The sequence below is a fragment of the Mustela erminea genome, chromosome 2, assembly GCF_009829155.1.
Source record: "Mustela erminea isolate mMusErm1 chromosome 2, mMusErm1.Pri, whole genome shotgun sequence".
In the NCBI taxonomy this organism is placed as follows: Eukaryota; Metazoa; Chordata; class Mammalia; order Carnivora; family Mustelidae; genus Mustela; species Mustela erminea.
The window spans coordinates 94,552,105-94,570,292 of record NC_045615.1 but is presented as its reverse complement, the minus strand read 5'-3'; positions in this window follow the sequence as shown (position 1 = coordinate 94,570,292).

The window sequence follows — 18,188 nt, the reverse complement described above, 5'->3', positions numbered from 1 at the left end:
GCAGAGCGGTAACTGGGAACCAGAGCTCACAGGATCTCCGAGGCCAGTGAAAAGACTCTTGCTTTTCGCTCTGAGATGGAGCATCCTACAGACGGGAGCAGAGGTGGCATGTTCGGACTTAGATGTCAAGAATAATTCTGAGCACACGAATGAGAATCATGGTAGAAGCACAACATTCGAAGCGGACAGGCAGGTTAAGAATCACTGTCATGATTCAGGTTAAGAGCTGGCCGTGGCTTTTCCCCCCCGCCCTTACTCCTAGAGTAGGGACCCATCCACGCAGGGGTTAAAGCAGTCACAGGCCCAGTCAGACCAAAACGGAGGGAGCTAGACTCTATGCCACAGGGAGAGGTGTGTCAGAGAACTGGGCCCTCTGGTCCCCGTCGCCTCTACCAATCTGGGTTTCCCTGAGTCCTCGCCAGCATTCACCAAGTACTTAGCATCTACATCACAGACGTCCTCTCTGCACCCCTCTCCCTTTTGCCACCACCAGGGAAACGTAAGCATCTGTAAAAAGAACACTCCACCACACTCCCCAAAGACTCCAAACTTGATTTCTGTGGTTTCAACTCCCCGCGGTGTCTCAGAACATCAACATATCTCCGCAGCTCCGTGTCTCCGCTGTGCCTGAGCATGATCCCCCCTACCCAGGCGCCCCCACCCCCACCCCGCCTCTAAGCCTCGGTTAGTTTGCCACGTCTTTCGCTGAATTTCCTCACTAGATTCGATCCGGTGGTGGTCTCTTCAACCACTGTCTTCCCGGCTCCTCCACCTTCTGAGGAAACCACTTGTGGTGGCCACTCTGTGATCACCAAATCTTGAATCATGACAAGCATCTGCCCTCTTCAGTAGTATCTGGGCTGCTGGGGGTGGGGGGAGTTCCCACTCTATAGATCTGTGCTGATACAATTTTCAGAGGAGCTCCGTCTGCCACTCAACAATCCCTTTCCAGGTCCTTAATCCAGTCCTCCTAATCCCAAAAGAGCTACTTTAATTCTTGGCTGGTTTCTTAAAGACCCCTAATCCCACTCCTGCCCCTTCTTAGGTAAAAAATTTGATTCGCACATAGAACCGGCGCTATCAGTTGCAACGTTCCACTTTTAGTCCCTCGACTACAAATTTATATGAACCTGCAATCTGATTTCTCCTTCCTCCATTTTGGAGAAAATTTGGGATCCTTTTACCTCTTTTGTCTTGAGCATCTTCATATATTCAATTCCTTAGCTCTCTTACACACTCTATTTACGGATTTATCGACAGTATTACAGCCCCAAATATCATGAAAGAGTAGTGCCATCTTCCACCTCCATGTTTTCATTTCCAATCTGACTTCCCTTCACTTCAGTATGACTTGGGGATTCACCAGGGCACTGAAGCTTAGAACACCCGTGCTTTCCAAATTCCTGAACCCAATAGATGCTTTCCAGTTCTTAATTCCTCTCTCTGTGACATTTAGATCTATTGACGTTCCCACATTAAAACTCCCTCCTCCTTTGCATGGTCTCTGTGATTCCCTTTTCTCTCTTAGACAAAGCCTCCATCAGTTGTCCTGGCCTGCCTTCCTTTGCCACCCCATAAGCAATGGGTATCCCAGCAATCCCCTAAGGCTGTCTTCTCCACTGCTTGTCCTGAAGGAGCTCACCCACTTCAGCTGTTTCAACTTCATCTGTCTGCTATTGACTGGAGAAGATTATCTCAGCTCAAGTTTCTCCCCTGAACTGTTTCATTCAACAAGTATGTACTGAGTGCCTTGGGAGTTCCAAGCTTTTTCTGCACTCTCATTTCCTGAATGTACCATATGCATCTGAAAAATTGGACTTGCTATATTCTCCCTAGAACATATTCCCTTTTGTCTTAGCTTAATTAAGTGCACTAATATCCATTGGTACCTGAAGCCAGAAATGTGAGTTATCTTTGATTCCTCCTGATAGCATGTAATCCACTTCTAGTTACCAAGACCTAGCCATTATTTTTTCTAAACACCTCTTTTTTTTTTAAGATTTTATTTATTTGTTTATTATTTATTTATTTGACACACAGAGAGAGATCATAAGTAGACAGAGAAGCAGGCAGAAAGAAAGGGGGAAGCAGGCTCCCTGCTGAGCAAAGAGCCTGATATGGGTCTCGATCCCAGAAGCCTGAGATCATAACCTGAGCCAAAGGCATGAGCCACCCAGGTGCCCCTCTAAACACCTCTTAATCTGGATTCCTCTGTTTGTTCCCAAGTATGCAATCAGTCTGGCTCTGTACTTGTCAATCGGTCCAAGATTGTTTTTTTTTTTTTTAAGATTTCATTTGTTTATGAGAAAGAAGGGGCATAAGCAGGGGGAGGGGCAAAAGGAGAGTAGGCTGAGTAGGGAGCCCAATGTGGGGCTTGATCCTAGGATCCCAGGACCATGACCTGAGCCAAAGGCAGAAGTTTAACCCACTGAACCACCCAGGCATCCTGGTCCAAGATTTTATGAGGCTCATGTTAATATTTGATCAATCCTCATCACTTGGAACTACACTTTAAAAAAAAAAAAAAGGTCATCCTTAAACTACAGTAGCAATCCCACCTGCCTGCTGCATGACTTGAGAAGCTCTATTGCTTCCTACTAAAAGAACAGCGTGCTCAGTCTGTGGTGGGTCAAGCAAGCTCTCAGCACCTTGACTTTTCTTGACAACTTTGCACAATATCTGATGGTCCAACTTCATGCCTCAAAGTGTGACCCAAAAGGGGGACTCAGAGGCTGATGCTCTGATGAAAGGCTACATATGGATTTATAGCCCCTGACCCTTGCAACCCCAATGCAACTTTCCTTAACTAGGTCTGTTTCTCTTGATAACTGGACGGCAGTCATTCACAGTAGCCCCTTGGCTATTGGTCAGGCTGAGTATGAGAGTTATTCCTCTAATCACTGGCTAACAAGAAAGAAAACGATGAAGTCTGTAAGGTCATGATGCCACACTTTCATATGTGCACATTCACGTTTGTGACAAGTGTTTGAAAGGACAAAGATTGCGGGATCGTGGCCACTTTAATTTTCTGCCTCTAGTCTCCCCTCATACCCTCCAGTTACTCTTTTAACCTGCTGTTATATGATCTTTCTAAAACTTCAGTGTAATCATGTTCCTCTCCCACCCCAACTTCCTATAGAAAAATAAACAAGCACATAGGAACAGTTATGATGAGTCACTCCCTGTCTACACAGAAACTGATTTCTCAGCACTGGTCCATATTCTGAGAGAAGAAGAACCTAGAGTGGAAGGTACTACAGTTTAGTCATTTTCCCCACTGGCTGGTTTTGGTGCATTATTTACAGCATCCTCTGTCATGCTGTCAAAATCTGTGAGCCATGTATGTTATTTGAACCCCTCCCTCAACTCCTGTGGCAACTTTTTTGGGTCTAGCTCGAGATGTAAAGGAAAGTGTTGGCTTTTTAAGTTTTGGAAGTGAAAGAGATCTTGGTATAAAATAGGATGTGGTCAAGATGACATTTCATCAGGAGCCAAAAAGTGAGTATTTGGTATTTGGACATTAGTTTTGTATAAATTGAATACTTGTATAAAATTATTTGTATTTTGGGGGGTACCTGGGTGTCTCAGTGGGTTGGGCCTCTGCCTTCGGCTCAGGTCATGACTTCAGGGTCTTGGGATCGAGCCCCGAGTCAGGCTCTCTCCTCAGCGGAGAGCCTGCTTCCCCCTCTCTGTCTGCCTGCCTCTCTGCCTACTTGTGATTTCTCTCTCTATGTGGCAAATAAATAAAATCTTAAAAAAAAATTCGTATTTTTGTTATTTGTATTTATTGTATAAAATTAATTGTATAAAGATAGTCTTGTATAAAATAAATTGAAACATCAGGTATGCCCAGCATGATATAACGCAGTATCTCTTCTCACAATGAGAAGTAACGAACTACACCTCAGAGCAAGGGGAAAAAAAAGAGAAGTAATACCTGAATTCACTGGGCCTTTCTTTTTTAAAGATTTACTTATTTATTTATTTGACAGAGAAAGAGACAGTGAGAGGGGGAACACAAGCAGGGGAGGTGGGAGATGGAGAAGCAGGCTTCCCACTGAGCAGGGAGTCCAATTCAGGGCTCGATTCCAGGACCCTGGGATCATGACCTGAGCCGAAGGCAGATGCTTCATCGACTGAGCCACCCTGGGGTCCCTCACTGGGTCCTTCTTGAAAGAAGTCAAAGAAGTGCTTATTGAAGCTGAGAAGACTATTAATGAAAAGTTAATGAAAAAAAATGAAAGCACAACACATTTTGCAATGGGGCACTGGGTGATTTCCTCAGCAGCTGGTCTCATGAAGAAGACGAGGCATTATAGGGGTGCCTGGGTGGCTCAGTGGGTTAAAACCTCTGCCTTCAGCTCAGGTCATGATCCCAGGGTTCTGGGATCAAGCTCTGCATATCGAGCCCTGCATCAGGCTCGCCGCTCGGCGGGGAACCTGCTTCCCCCACTCTCTCTCTGCCTGCCTTTCTGCCTACTTGTGATCTCTGTCTGTCAAATAAATAAATAATAGAAGAAGAAGAAAGGAGAAGAAGAAGAAGGAGGAGGAGGAGGAGGAGAGGCATTATGCAATCAGGGAATTTGTAAATGCTTGTTTCGTGAAGTTAACCAGAGTACAGGGGCTTTCCAAAAGACTTAAACAAAATACAAAATTACAAACTCCTTTGAAAAGGAAGTAGTCTGTGAAGTAGCTTTCACAAAAAACACAGGTTGACAGGGAGATTTCAGAACCTCCTTTGGAATTCCTTCTTCTTTCTGAATAGGGAAGAGCAAAATGGAGGATTTTTGTAGAGCGAGTTGTCTCCTCAGTGGCTTGAAGAGGTTCAGGGGTTTGCTGGGAAGAGAATAAAGTCCGAGGTCCTTGGGCTGGAACTCTGTTGCCACCTCGCCCACCACTGCTCAGTCTAGAGCCCTGGGTCAACAGGGCTGACTTGGGCAGTGACCAAGCCAGGAAACGATTCGGACAGACTCTCTGGAAGATTACAGATTCACACATTTCTCCAGAAAAATGTTTACCACATATTGAGATTTCTTGGAAAATGACACTTGGTGGAAAGACTTGTCACTGCACAGCCTTCTACTTTGTTAAATAGAAACTCTCGATAAAATACAGTAAAGAAGGCTCCAGTAGACATTAGGGCACCTGCATGAACATCACATAATAACTATTTTGTTTGCTTTTTACATGCAAGGAATACACAGATGCAGCAACTGAAAACAAACACCCATACCCAACAACAGAAAATTAGGTGGAAAGAAAGTCTTCCTCGACTAGCACCTCAAATCCTATTTCCTAACGGAGGTAGGTAACCTTGATGGATTGAGGCTCATTTGTTGTATGAATTTATAAAAACGTTTCTCCACATGCATTTTTAAAAAAAAAAAAAAAAGGAAAATGAGATCAAATTGAAAGTTATTCTGTGATTCCATTTTTTCCACCTAAGTGTCAGAGAGAGCTAATCTTGTTCAAATATGTAAATCTACCTCATTTATATTCATGACAGCCCAATATTCCATAGAAAAGGAATATCCCATACCACACCTGCCTTCCCCCTCCCAGCTGGTGGGCTTTCACTATTTCATTATTTCACTGTTTATAATAAGTAGAGTCTTCTTATTATAAACACTGTGGGAGAAAATAGCACTGTAGAGACATTGTGGCATATATAAGAATATTTCCTTGGGGTAGAATTGAAGGAGTAAAATGCCCATTAAAAAGAGTAACAAATAGCCACCAGATCACCTTTCAAAACGATCTACTTGCTCTCACACTCCCACCAACAGCCGGTGCTGTCTTCAACTTTTGAAGTCAACCACCTTTTATTTTTTAATTTTTTTTTTAATTTAATTTTTTTCAGTGTTCCAGAATTCATTGTTTATGCACCACACCCAGTGCTCCATGCAATAGTTGCCCTCCTTAATACCCACCACCAGGCTCACCCAATGCCCCACACCCCTCCCCTCCAAAACCCTCAGTTTGTTTCTCAGAGTCCACAGTCTCTCATGGTTTGTCTCCCCCTCCATTTTCCCCAAGTCACTTCTCTCCTCCATCTCCTAATGTCCTCCGGGTTATTTCTTATGCTCCACAAGTAAGTGAAACCATATGATAATTGACTCTCTCTGCTTGACTTATTTCACTCAGCATAATCTCTTCCAGTCCCATCCATGTTGCTACAAAAGTTGGGTATTCGTCCTTTCTGATGGAGGCACAATACTCCATAGTGTATATGGACCTCATCTTCCTTATCCATTTGTCTGTTGAAGGGCATCTTGGTTCTTTCCACAGTTTGGTGACTGTGGTCATTGCTGCTGGCCATTGCTGTACCCCATGAGCATTGGGGTACAGATGACCCTTCTTTTCACTATATCTGTATCTTTGAGGTAGCTCTGTTTTTACTTCTTTCATTTACTTACCTGAAAGAGAGAGCGAGCATAACCCTGGGGAAGCAGCACTGGCAGAGGGTGAAGCAGACTCCCCGCTGAGCAGGAAACCCCCCCACCCCCCAATGTGGGGCTCAATCCCAGGACCCTGAGATCATGACCTGAGCTGAAGGCAGCTGCTTAACCAACTGAGCCACCCAGGGACCCCTCCACAACCTTTTAATTTGTATTAATCCAATCAGTGAAAGACGATATTTTAAGTTGAAATTTTCTCATAATAGAGATAGTTGAATATTTCTTGAAATGTTTACCAGTCCTTTAGATTTATTCTGGATTTATCTTCCAACCTTTGGTATCTTGTGTTCTACAACATTGCATCATTTCCATGAGATCAGATCTGTTTTTGTTTCTCCAATTCTTACATGCCATTCACTATGGCAACAACAGGAGGATAAAATTAAAGAAAATGAGCAGGTTATTAAGCATAATAAATTGCTCCACCTTCTCTGAAGCCTAGTGACTTTCCAAATGGGAAGTATATAATTTTTAAAGATTTTATTTATCTGATAGAGAGAGAACGAGCCGGGGAGCAACAGAGGGAGAGGGAGAAGCAGGCTCCCTGCTGAGCAAGGAGTCCCATGTGGGGCTTGATTCCAGGATCCTGGGAAGGCAGAAGGCAGATGCCCAACTGACCAAGCCACCCAGGTACCCTTCAGAAGTGTATTTTTAAGTGGTATTCTTGGGGCGCCGGGGTGGCTCAGGATCCTAGGATCCGAGGATCAAGCCCTGAGTCTGGCTCCCTGCTCAGAGCGGAGTCTGCTTCTCCCTCTGTACCTCCCCTGCTCATACCTGTGTACCTGCTCTCTCTCTCTCTGAAATAAGTAAAATTTAAGAATAAATAAATAAATAAATTGCATTCTTAAGAGCCCCAGTATTTGCCATAGAGCAGACACAAAACCTCTAGTTACACCTGCTTGTTTGCATCCCATATACCCTGGTTAGCATCTATTCTTTTGTGTCCCACTAGGGGGTAACGTTGGGCTAAAGACTGTGACTTTTCCTGTGATTGAATTTTAGACCCACATTTAATGCATTCCAGTTAAAGTTTCACTTCTCCAGTCAAAACTAAATGGATACATTTCCCCTTCATGCTCCAGACAATCAGGGCTGAGAAGGAGGGCAGAGCCTCAAATTCAAGTGTAACTGAAATGATATTATCGAGAAGAGCTTGACACAAGCGTTCCTCAGACAGTGCTCCGCAGACAATGCCCTGTATTCTGTTATGGAGGAATGAGAAGCCACAGGACAAAAGGAAGAAAAGATTAAACAGAAGGGAGGTGATCCCTGACGCAAACATTACCTAACATTAAATATTTCCACAGCATTTTCTTTTTGCTTAAAATGTAATTTCCTCTTGGGTTCACGGCCTGAAGCTGGCAAAATTTCCCTTTGCAGCCCTGCCAGCGCCAGCGGGTCTCATGGGACCAGGAATTCATCCTCCCCAGCTGTGGTGCTCTGGCACGTTCCCATCAGGACCTGGCCCGGGACACAGGTGACCCCCTGGTGGCCTCCCCTGACAGTCATAAGCTCAGAACACAGTAGGTAGAAGCCGGTTTTCTGTACAAAAGCATGTAGTAAAGTCATGTACCAAAGCTGAGCTAGTTCGGGCGACTCTTCAGCCTTTGAAAGATTGTCCATGCCTCCAAGGTTACTTCCCTTTGTCGCACACTTTTTATCTTCTCTGCAAAGGAGGCATTTCAGTTGCTCTCGTAAAAGCTCCTTTAAAGATTTTATTTATTAGTCAGAGAGAGAGCAAGTGAACAGTCAGGGAGAGCGGCAGGCAAAGGGAGGAGCAGGCTTCCTGCTGAGCAAGGAGCCCCGTGCTGGATTCGACCCCAGGACCCTGGGATCATGAACTGAGCCCAAGGCAGAAGATTAACCGACTGAGCCACCAGGCATCCCCACACAAGCTTCCTTACAAGGTCAAGATGATCCAAATTAAATGAGACAACCCTTTAAGGACTTAAAAAGGTGCTACTTTGAAAATAATTAAAGCCTTGGAACACCTGGCTGGCTCAGTAGTAGAGCTTGTGACTCTCAATCTCGGGGTTGTAAGTTCAAGCCCCACGTGAGGTGTAGCGCTTACTTAAAAATAAAATCTTTAAAATGGAATAATATCTTGCCAGAGTATCGATATCATGTCGGCCTTCAGCATGAGAGCTCACAGACAGCAACACGAGCAAACAAGCCGTGAATGCTCTTTCTCAAATGTGGAGACAGGGGAGGGAGAGAGAGAAGTAGAAAGAGGGAAAGAGAACATATGTGACAGGACATATGATCTCGCTGAGTAAAACAGCCATGCCGAGTTTCAAAAACATCAAGAGTCAGGGAGGCTGGCCCCCTTAATAATGTCCCCGTTCTATTTCTGATGGACACCCCTAACCTTGATGAGCCGGGATGTGGCAGTGCTGAGGGCCAGGTAGGCTCAAGCAGGGCAACTACGAGCTGACACGCCGCCATGTTTTCTCTGACTCTCTTCCCATGCACAGATGGAGCCTTTGGAAACCAGAAGGGAAACCGTTCCCCAGCATAGAGTCAATTACCTGAGAGCCTGGTGGGGGAAAAAAAAAAAAAAAAAGACCAACAATGAGGCCAGGGAGTTGGCAAGCAGAGGGCAGATTGGTGGAGCCACTGCTTATGGGAATAAACATCCTCCCCCCACACACCTCTGCCCTTTCCAGATCCACCCCCCTCTTAATCGTCTTTCTCTCCCCACGCCAGAACCCCCACCCCCACTCCCCCTACCCCCGCCACCAACTGCAGGTGCCATTCAAACTCTTGTGAGAAAAAAACTAACCTGGGGATTTTAGTGAACCCTCTGGTTCCTAAGAGGAAGAAAGGAGATTTGGTGAAACCACTCAGAAAAGCTAAACTTATGGGCAGACTCTACCCCTAATACTCATCCTTCCTTCCTCTGCCTGTATTTAAAAATACATATTGTTAATATAGTAAGGCCTGTAATGCCATGAATCAGAGAGCCATTTGGATCCAGTAGTCCTCAGACATGGGCCCTTGGGGTCCTGTCCGGGGCCCCATGCTTTAGTGTGCCCTGCTTTGTCCACCCACTCAGGCTGTACGGATCCCTAAATACTGCTCCAGAAGAACCCCTGAGACTGGTCCATGGGGCTGCATTACCCTCCCCTTCTAGAGCACATTCCAGAACCGGCCCCATTATTCCCTGCCCACACAGCCTTAAGCCCCTGCCAGGGCCTGGCAGGTCCCCAACCTCCTGAGAGCGGATCCATGTGTCCTAGATGTGGGCATCCTAGAGCAGAAGGTGTCTGTGAGTCGTCTGTTGGGAGGATTGTTTCTGGAGCCCCCGTGTATAAGACAGGGCATCACACCACACACACAAGGCCGCTCATGGTGAGCTATGGAGGGGGTGATAAGAGAAGGGGATAGGCTTAAGGCAGCTCCCAAAAATGCTTACAGTGTGACTCTCAGGTTGACAATCTTCCTTCAGAAAGCAGCAGTAATTATTTACTCATTACTATGAAATCAACTTATAAAGGACCCATTAGACCTTAACAGGATATACATAAGCGGGGCAGGGAATAAAAGTGAATCTGGCAATCTTCAGCTTCAAACTTGTTTTATTTCCCAGTGTTTAAAGAAACTCAAAGAGCTTTGGACACTTTGCAAGTTGTCCAAACATATGTTAGGCACAGATATGAACAGTCAGGTTTTCCCTTTGAGAAGTGCCGGTAGCTCACAGCACTTTGCTCCACAGCCCTGACAGGAGATCCCAGGCAGCCTCTCCTCCGGAAGTTTATGTCCCAAGTGCTTTCCCTTAGCACACGCTGGACAGCTGGGAGTGGGTGCCAATTACCGTCTCACTCTGAAGGCAGGCCACCTCGCCCCCAAGAAACATCAGAATTCATTTTATAATGGAAATTTAAATCTCTCTGCTGCTTCTTACTATTTACAGTAAAAAGAATCCCCTTTGTTTTTAACCGGCAGCAACAATTGCCCAGTTATCAAGTTACAACTGCAGAACGCATAGGACGGTCTAATTGCTTTCATAGAGATTTTGATTTCTTATGCTTCATATGTGCAAACAAAACATTCAGAGAATGCATGTAAAAAGACATGCTTTACCTGATTCAGATTATTTGATGTCCTTAAGGGTTTCCAGTACAAATCACTTGTTCGAATTCAGATCGACTAATTTAAGTTTAAAAAAGTGTCAGTCTATTTTCATTTTTATGGTTTAATAGTGGCTTTCTGAGAAAGCAGCCGCCCACCCTTCTTTACTCTTCGTAAAGAACGTTACTGAGGACTTCTGCTTCTAAGTACTAAGATGGGGTAGTTTGTGTCAGACCCACCCTATTTATTAAAGAACCACTGGCAAAGCTGGGTGAAATACCAAAAAACAAAACTGTTTGAAGGCGTAAGAAAGCTATCAAGGCAGCTAGCACTTCAGGGACCAAAGTCCTAGAAAGAAGGAATATGCAGGGAGCTGATCCCAGCTCCCTTATCAGGCTTTCCCCTTAAGGAATTTGTCCATTAATCAGTAGAGGGCCGGAGAGGCGGAGAAGCCAAGTAGAACATGGTGGCAACGAGGAAAGGTGCTGAATAAAGCATTTGGTAGTCTCTTGAGGCTGAAGAGAAAAAATGGGAGTGCAGGAATGGCAAGGCAGCAAGGACACAAGGAGCCCGGATTCCGGACCGAATGGCAGCAAAGAGAAGGCAAGTCGACATCAGGTGCTGCTCATTGCTAAGCAGCATATGGCCAAGAGGTTAAGAAGCTGAGCAGACCTTCCAGCATTCTCACTGAACAAGGAAAATAAAAACCAGGAAGTTCAAATGGAAATCCCAGAAGGAATTTTTTTTTTAAGTTTTTGAAATATTTTATTTAGGGCGCCTGGGTGGTATGCACATTGATTTTTAAAAAGTACTATTGCATACTTTTAAAAACTACTGTTGCAAACAGTATAAGCATAACTTTTCTATGCACTGGAAAACCAAAAATTTAATTTGACTAGCATTTTTCTTTAAAGATTTTATTTATTTGACACAGAGAGTGAGATCACAAGTAGGCAGAGAGGCAGGCAGAGAGAGAGGGGGAAGCAGGCACCCTGCTGAGCAGAAAGCCCTATGCGGGGCTCGATCCCAGGACCCTGGGATCATGACCTGAGCCGAAGGCAGAGGCTTAACCCTCTGAGCCACCCAGGCACCCCACATTTGACTAGCTTTATTGTGACATTTCCTTTATTGCAGTGGTCTGGGACCCAACCTGAAATATCTCTGAGGTATGCTTATGTATCAATTCCCGTGTTATACACATTTAAAAATTTATTTATTTATTTATTAAAGAGAGAAGGCACATGCATGATAGAGAGCAAGGGAGAACGCAAGCAGGGGTGGGGAGCAGAGGGAGAGGGCAAAGCAGACTCCCCGCTGAGCCAGGAGCCCAATGTAATGCAGGGCTCGATCCCAGGACCCCAAGATCATGACTTGAGCCAAAGGCAGACGCTTAACATACTGAGCCACCCAGGCACCCCCATCCTGTTGCACACCTTAAATATATACAATCTTCATTAGATGAGAAAATAAGTGATGTTATTAGGGGGGTCCTAATCCAGTTGGACTGGTGTCCTTATAAAAAGGAAAATGTGGACGGACACACACACGCAAGGACACCATGTAAAGGCAAAGGCAGAGATCAGGATGGTTCTTCCACCTCCAAACAGGCAGCAACAGGGTGGGGAGAGGCATGGGACAGATTCTCACTCATAGTCCTCAAGACGTCTACGCTGAAGCCACCTAAGTCTTTCTCAAACATAAAACTAACTTTGTCCATTCCATGTTTAAAACCTCCTCGTTTATTAGAAGATGCTAGGATCAAGGCCTCCCCAGTTTGCCCTGCCTCCTCAGGCTCAAGTCTTGTATCCTGCGTTATCCCACTTGCTTTTATGGTCCAGAAACACCAAGAGGCTTTTATTTCTCCAGACTTACTAAGCTGTTCCTTGGCTCCATGTCTTGGCTGTGCTGTCTCATCTGCTTGGCATGACCTTGCTGTCTGTATCTCTTGCCTGGATAATTCCTACTCACTCTTCAAGACTTGGATCCCATCTGTGCCTTCCTCAGGAGGCCTCCCAAATGGCCACGATCTGGGTTAGATCCCCTTCTTCTCTGCTCTCCAATCACCTGGGTACATCTCTAACACTGCACTTAGCGTAGTATATAGTAATCGCGTATTAATGTGTCTGTCTGCTCCTGCCTTAGCACAGTGCATGCAGAGGGTGCTCAATAAATGCACGTGGAGGAATCATATTCATTGCATAAACAAGAAAGGTAGAACAGCTAGAATGGTGGAACAGCTCTGCCCAATGAATAGGTACCCCAAATGCCAACCCCCTTCAGCCCTTCCAAGAACTACTCAACAAGAGAATTTAGCAAAGGATCTGAGCAAAGAGGACACACCTCAAAAGGGACAGGCCCAGAAATGCGGAACAGAGCAGAGTCCTAAAGGAGAGCTTCTAAGGAAACGAAACTCCAAGAAAGTTTTTTTGTTACAGAACTCAGCTCAGCAAAGAAGCCATCGGGAGAATTTTCGAAAGGTCGTTCTACAGATCAGAGGGAAATAATGCAGAGGAATGTATATTTTCTTAGCTGTGAAATTCAGACATTTTAAAACCAGTCACCTGTGTGTTCCCAAGTGATCATTTTGACCCCACAAGGAACGTGTAGAAGAGAGAACGTTTACGGAATTGTGAGCGCACAAACAGGTTTGCACGTGACCCAGGGTGCCTCCACTCCAGATGCTCTCGCTCGCCTTCTTCACTCCAGACCCAGCGGCCTGGGCGCCTCAGGTGTGGGTGATCTCCATCCTCTACCCCTTGGCATTTCACAACACACCAGACTCAAACAGCAAAGTGAACATTCAAAGCGAAAGTTCAAGATGGTCATTTCTTTACTTGGCCCTGCATGAAATAAAACCCGTCTTTTCATTAGCGTCAGGGCTGTGTCTGTCCCAGACATCTTGCCAACAGGAACGGCAATGGGGTGATTCACTGTCTGGCCAAGAGGACCTCTTGGCATGTCTCTGCCTTCCGTGTGGTGTTGGAAACAGGCAAATCCAAGCAACAACCGCAGAGCTCACAAAGAACGCTTCCCAACTAACCTCAGTTAGTCTTTGCTCCTTCCCCCGATGTCCTAGTCACAGTCACACTAGGGCTGCAATCCCTGACCCTTCACCGAGTCCTCTCTGCCAGGCAGAATGCCCTGCGCTGACATTTCCATTCGTCTGGGAGATTGGCAGGAGGGATGGGGGAGGGAGAGGGTCCTGAAACTGGGCTGTGACTTCTAGCCCAGTAATCTTGACATCCTGGGAACGTCAAGCCTGACTCTCAGCTACAATGGCCCCGTTCCTTCCACCTTCATGCAACTCCTGGCTGTCCTCGGTCAAGAGACCTGGCTTCCAGTCCTGCTTCTCCTTTGGAATAATAGCTGCATCCAGGGTGAGTCATGGAATCTGGAACTCAAGATCTCAGAGTGTGAAGGGACCTTTCACATCTTTCAGTAAAACCTTTTCGTTCAATGCCTTGGTCCCCTAGGACAGCCTGCAAAATGGTCATGCAAACTCTACTAATAAAATGTAGCGGTAGTGAACATATATTATGCCTTGTCTAGATGCCACTCATAGTTATTGTGCCAAAATCTTACTAGCATTAATTATATCCTCACAATACCACTGTAAGTGTAATAATGATGACCATCCCCGTTTTACACACAGGAAAACACATGTAAAGAGAGAATAAGTTACCTGAGGTCACATCGATAGCAAATGGCACATTCAAATCCAGGTCCTTCTGACAATCAGGACAATAAGTTTGTTGCTCCTAAATGATATTACGCCAAACTGCTTAAAACCCAATGCCTCAAGGGATGAGAACTCTTACCTAAAGTAGCAGCACCTTCTATCTCTGATCACACTGACTCGTAGAGTATTTTTTACACTTACCTGAAATCCGTTCACCTGGACTTTCCATGCCTCAGTATTAATGCTCTTCCTTAATTGTGTACAGAACAAATCTCACCATCCCACTGCAGCTGCCTTCCAGTGTCTGAGGACAGGAACGTTCTTGAAGTCACCTCTTCCTCTTCATTCTCTGGTCCCTCCACTGGGCCTCAGTCCCTATAAATCACATTTTTCTAAATTTCACATATCACCTTCCATACGTCTTCCACCAGCTTCTCCTGAAGATGAAATGGAAAAAGGTGATTTTAGGGGCGCCTGGTGGGCTCGGTTGGTTAAGCGTCTGCCTTCGGCTCAGGTCGCGATTCCAGATTGAGCCATTTCGGGCTCCCTGCTCAGAGGGCGTCTGCTTCTCCCTCTCCCTCTGGTACTCCTCCCTCTCCTGCTCTCTCTCCTACTCTCTCTCTCTCAAATAAATAAAATATTAAAAAAAAGAAAGTGATTTTTAAAATTAGAAGTATTGCAGTGTTTATTCTTTCCTTTGTAAATCCCCCTCATAATGTATAGAAACCAAGTTAAAGGGTATATATTTCATGTGGCTTTCTGAAAACTTTTTCTATGACCTATTAAGAAAATATATGAGTATATCTAGCCAATCTACACCTTCAAAGCTTAGGAAAATATCGTGTCATAAATATGTTGGGAAGTTGGTTTGGGTATCACAGAGTGACAGAAGGTTTGAGGGTCAGACAAGCCCTAAGTGCACCACTGAGTGGTTACATGATTGAGAAGCTTCTTAACCGCTCTGCCCCTCTGAGTTTCCTCGCCCGTGAGGTGAGATAACACAGTACTTTTTCCAAAGGGCTATCATGCAAGGACTTATGCGGGTTAAATCTTGTAAAGTGCTTAGAGAGGCTCCGTACATGCTGGGTAAGTGAATGAAGTGGGTACATCTTTCAGAGGCTTAAGACCATGATGTACACCTGGTGCCAAACAGAGAGTGATCCATTAATAAGAATAACCTAATGACGCAGGAAGACGCGTCGTAAAAGTGAAGAATTGGAGTTCAGAGAAGTACTTTGTCCCCACTTGCTCAGCTAGTGAACATCTTGGATAGAACTGGAGTGTGGGCCTCTTTCTCTTAGTTACTAGGCTGTGCCACCTTGGAATGACAATGGAGTGTTTTCTTCCTTAACACGCAGCTTGATGGTCTCCGTCTTTGGGCTGGGCTGGACCAAGAAAACCCACTGGGGTCCTCTCCCCACCCAATTCCTAAGGGCAGTCTCCCTCATTTACATATTTATGAATACACATGTAGACACCAATGGATCCCTATTATGCACAATTCTTCAGACACATCTGGATCCCAACTGACACAGGTGCTCCTGGTAATTTGCTATTATAAATAGACACATCTGGATCCCAACTGACACAGGTGCTCCTGGTAATTTGCTATTATAAATATTAAGCTGTAATGGGCATCAACCTATATAAGACTTTTTTTCACATTTTGGCTAACCATTTTAGGGCAGATATCCAGAAGTAGAATTACTAGATCAAAGGATATGGACGTTATCTTTGCTCGGTGGATACTGCTGAACTGTTTTCCAAAAGAATTACACAAATTTATAATGCCATCATTAATACAGTACTGCTATTATAATCATATTTTTCACATTCACAATTTGTAATTAAAACAGTCATTCATGTATATTTATAAATTAACTTTATGATATGAAAAGGTATATATAAATGTTATTATAATTATAATTTTGGTAGAGATAAGGTATTAATTTATTTGGTAAAGAAGGTACATTACTTTATTAATGATGTAAAATATATCCCCTCTATTTGTATAATTTGTATTTCTTCTTTTATAAATTATCCCTTCTATCATTTGCACAGTTATCTATACAACTACAACACGGTATTTCCTACTGGTGGTGAATGAGAGAATTATGGGAAGTTGTAGAACATTATTCAAATGCACAGCGTTACCCTGTTTTATTTAATATGGAGACATATTGTTCAGTGATTCCTGACCACAGTTCGCAGGAGTTCAGCTGTAAATGTCACTCTACATTTTCAGAGAGGAAACAGGTGTTTAGTACATGAGGAACCTTCTGCCACTCCTTAGCTACTTCATAAAAGGGCTGTTACCCTTGTTCACACTGACTTATCCTTCACGTCTTCTTTGGGCCAGAAGAGCAGTCTGATCCTTTGGGGACGCCACCCTCTACCCTACTGTTCTCTCCAACCTGAAGCAAACTTTCTCCTACTTCCCCGGGCCTCTCAGAAAGGGCGAGGTAGCCTGCTCCTTGGAATCCAGAACCATTTTCCTCTTGAACTCCTGCAACCCTCCCTTGAGGGTCTCCTCATATGAGGCCTTTGATTTCTGCTGCTTCTTTGACCCTTAGCATTGGCAGCATGTCTGGCACATCTCAGGTGCTCGGTCACCATTGAACTAAACTGACACTGTCTTCTGTGGAGTTCTCTGACCATGTCTATTAATATCCCAGAGGCTCAAGCTGTCTTTCTTCCTATGGTCTCAAATAAGTCAGTTTCTTTATCCCACCACAGGTCCCCTCTTTCCACCTGCTCTTACTGGTTCTCACCTTTCCTATTTCTAATGGATCTTTTCCTCGTATTTTCTTCCCTTCTAATGACTTTCATTTCACCCCCTGGTCTGGCTTATCATATCCTGCCTTGGAAACATGGAAACATCTGCCTCATGGAGCAAAACAACTTTCCGTTTACCCTGTTTCTCCTTCAAAAATGTACTGTATAGTACAAATCCAAAATTTGTAGTTCAAATCTAAAAATTCTATACCAGTCCACTGCCTCCAACTCTTCATCAGGAAAGTAAGTAGGTAGTGTTAGAGAAAGAGCAAAGAGAGAGTGCATGCCCCCTCCATTTTACTTCTCAAAAAAGTAAAGGTTGTGTTCCCTCTTCAAACAGCCACCATTCCATTTTGTCTCAGATATAATTGCACGAGTCAAAAATTTGAGTCGTGCTCAAGTGGATGATTCTTCTGTCCTACTGGCATGGATAGAGGTGACTCAGTGATATCTGGCAGTTGGGTGGGTTTATCTGCAGAATCCAAGACAGCTGCATTCTTATGTCTGGCACCTAGAAGGGCCTCCATGGGGCCTCTCCAGTGTGTGAGAGACTCGGAGGAGCTGTATTTCTTACATGGTGGCCCAGGGCTCCAAGTGTTCCAAGGGACTAAGAAGCTGAAAGGGCTTTTATGATCCAGCCTCAGAACCACAGAGAATCAGTTCCATCTCATTCTGTTGGTCCAAGCATTCACAAGCCTGCCCAGATACAAGAGGGAAGAGTCATGGACCCTCACCCATTGGTGGGAGAAATTGGTGATTATGCTTTAAAACTACTACAGATGGAACATCGCGAACAATTTAGGTTAGGGTTGGGTGGTGGGTTGGGGACTAACCAGTTGATAGCAGCTGTTCACTAGAATTAGCTGGGGAAAATGCCCTCACTCCTTTTACATCTAGTCTCCCCATATCAAACATTTGCAATCTCTGCTTAGCCATCAGACTCAACCTAACGACTCCACTCCAGTGCACTCCCTAAGATGACCAATAGCCTTAGAGCCAAAGCCTACAGGCTTTTCTTCATTTTTGTCCTCCTTTGACATTTCTAAACTTCATGTAGTCAAGACCCCACCCTTCCTTAAATTGTTTTCTCAAATACCATGGTTCCATGACTCAATACACTATAATTTTATCTTTGAAGGCCATTCTTCCCAGACCAGAACTCTGGGTATCCCTATTATCCCTACATTTTGACCCATGACCTAGTC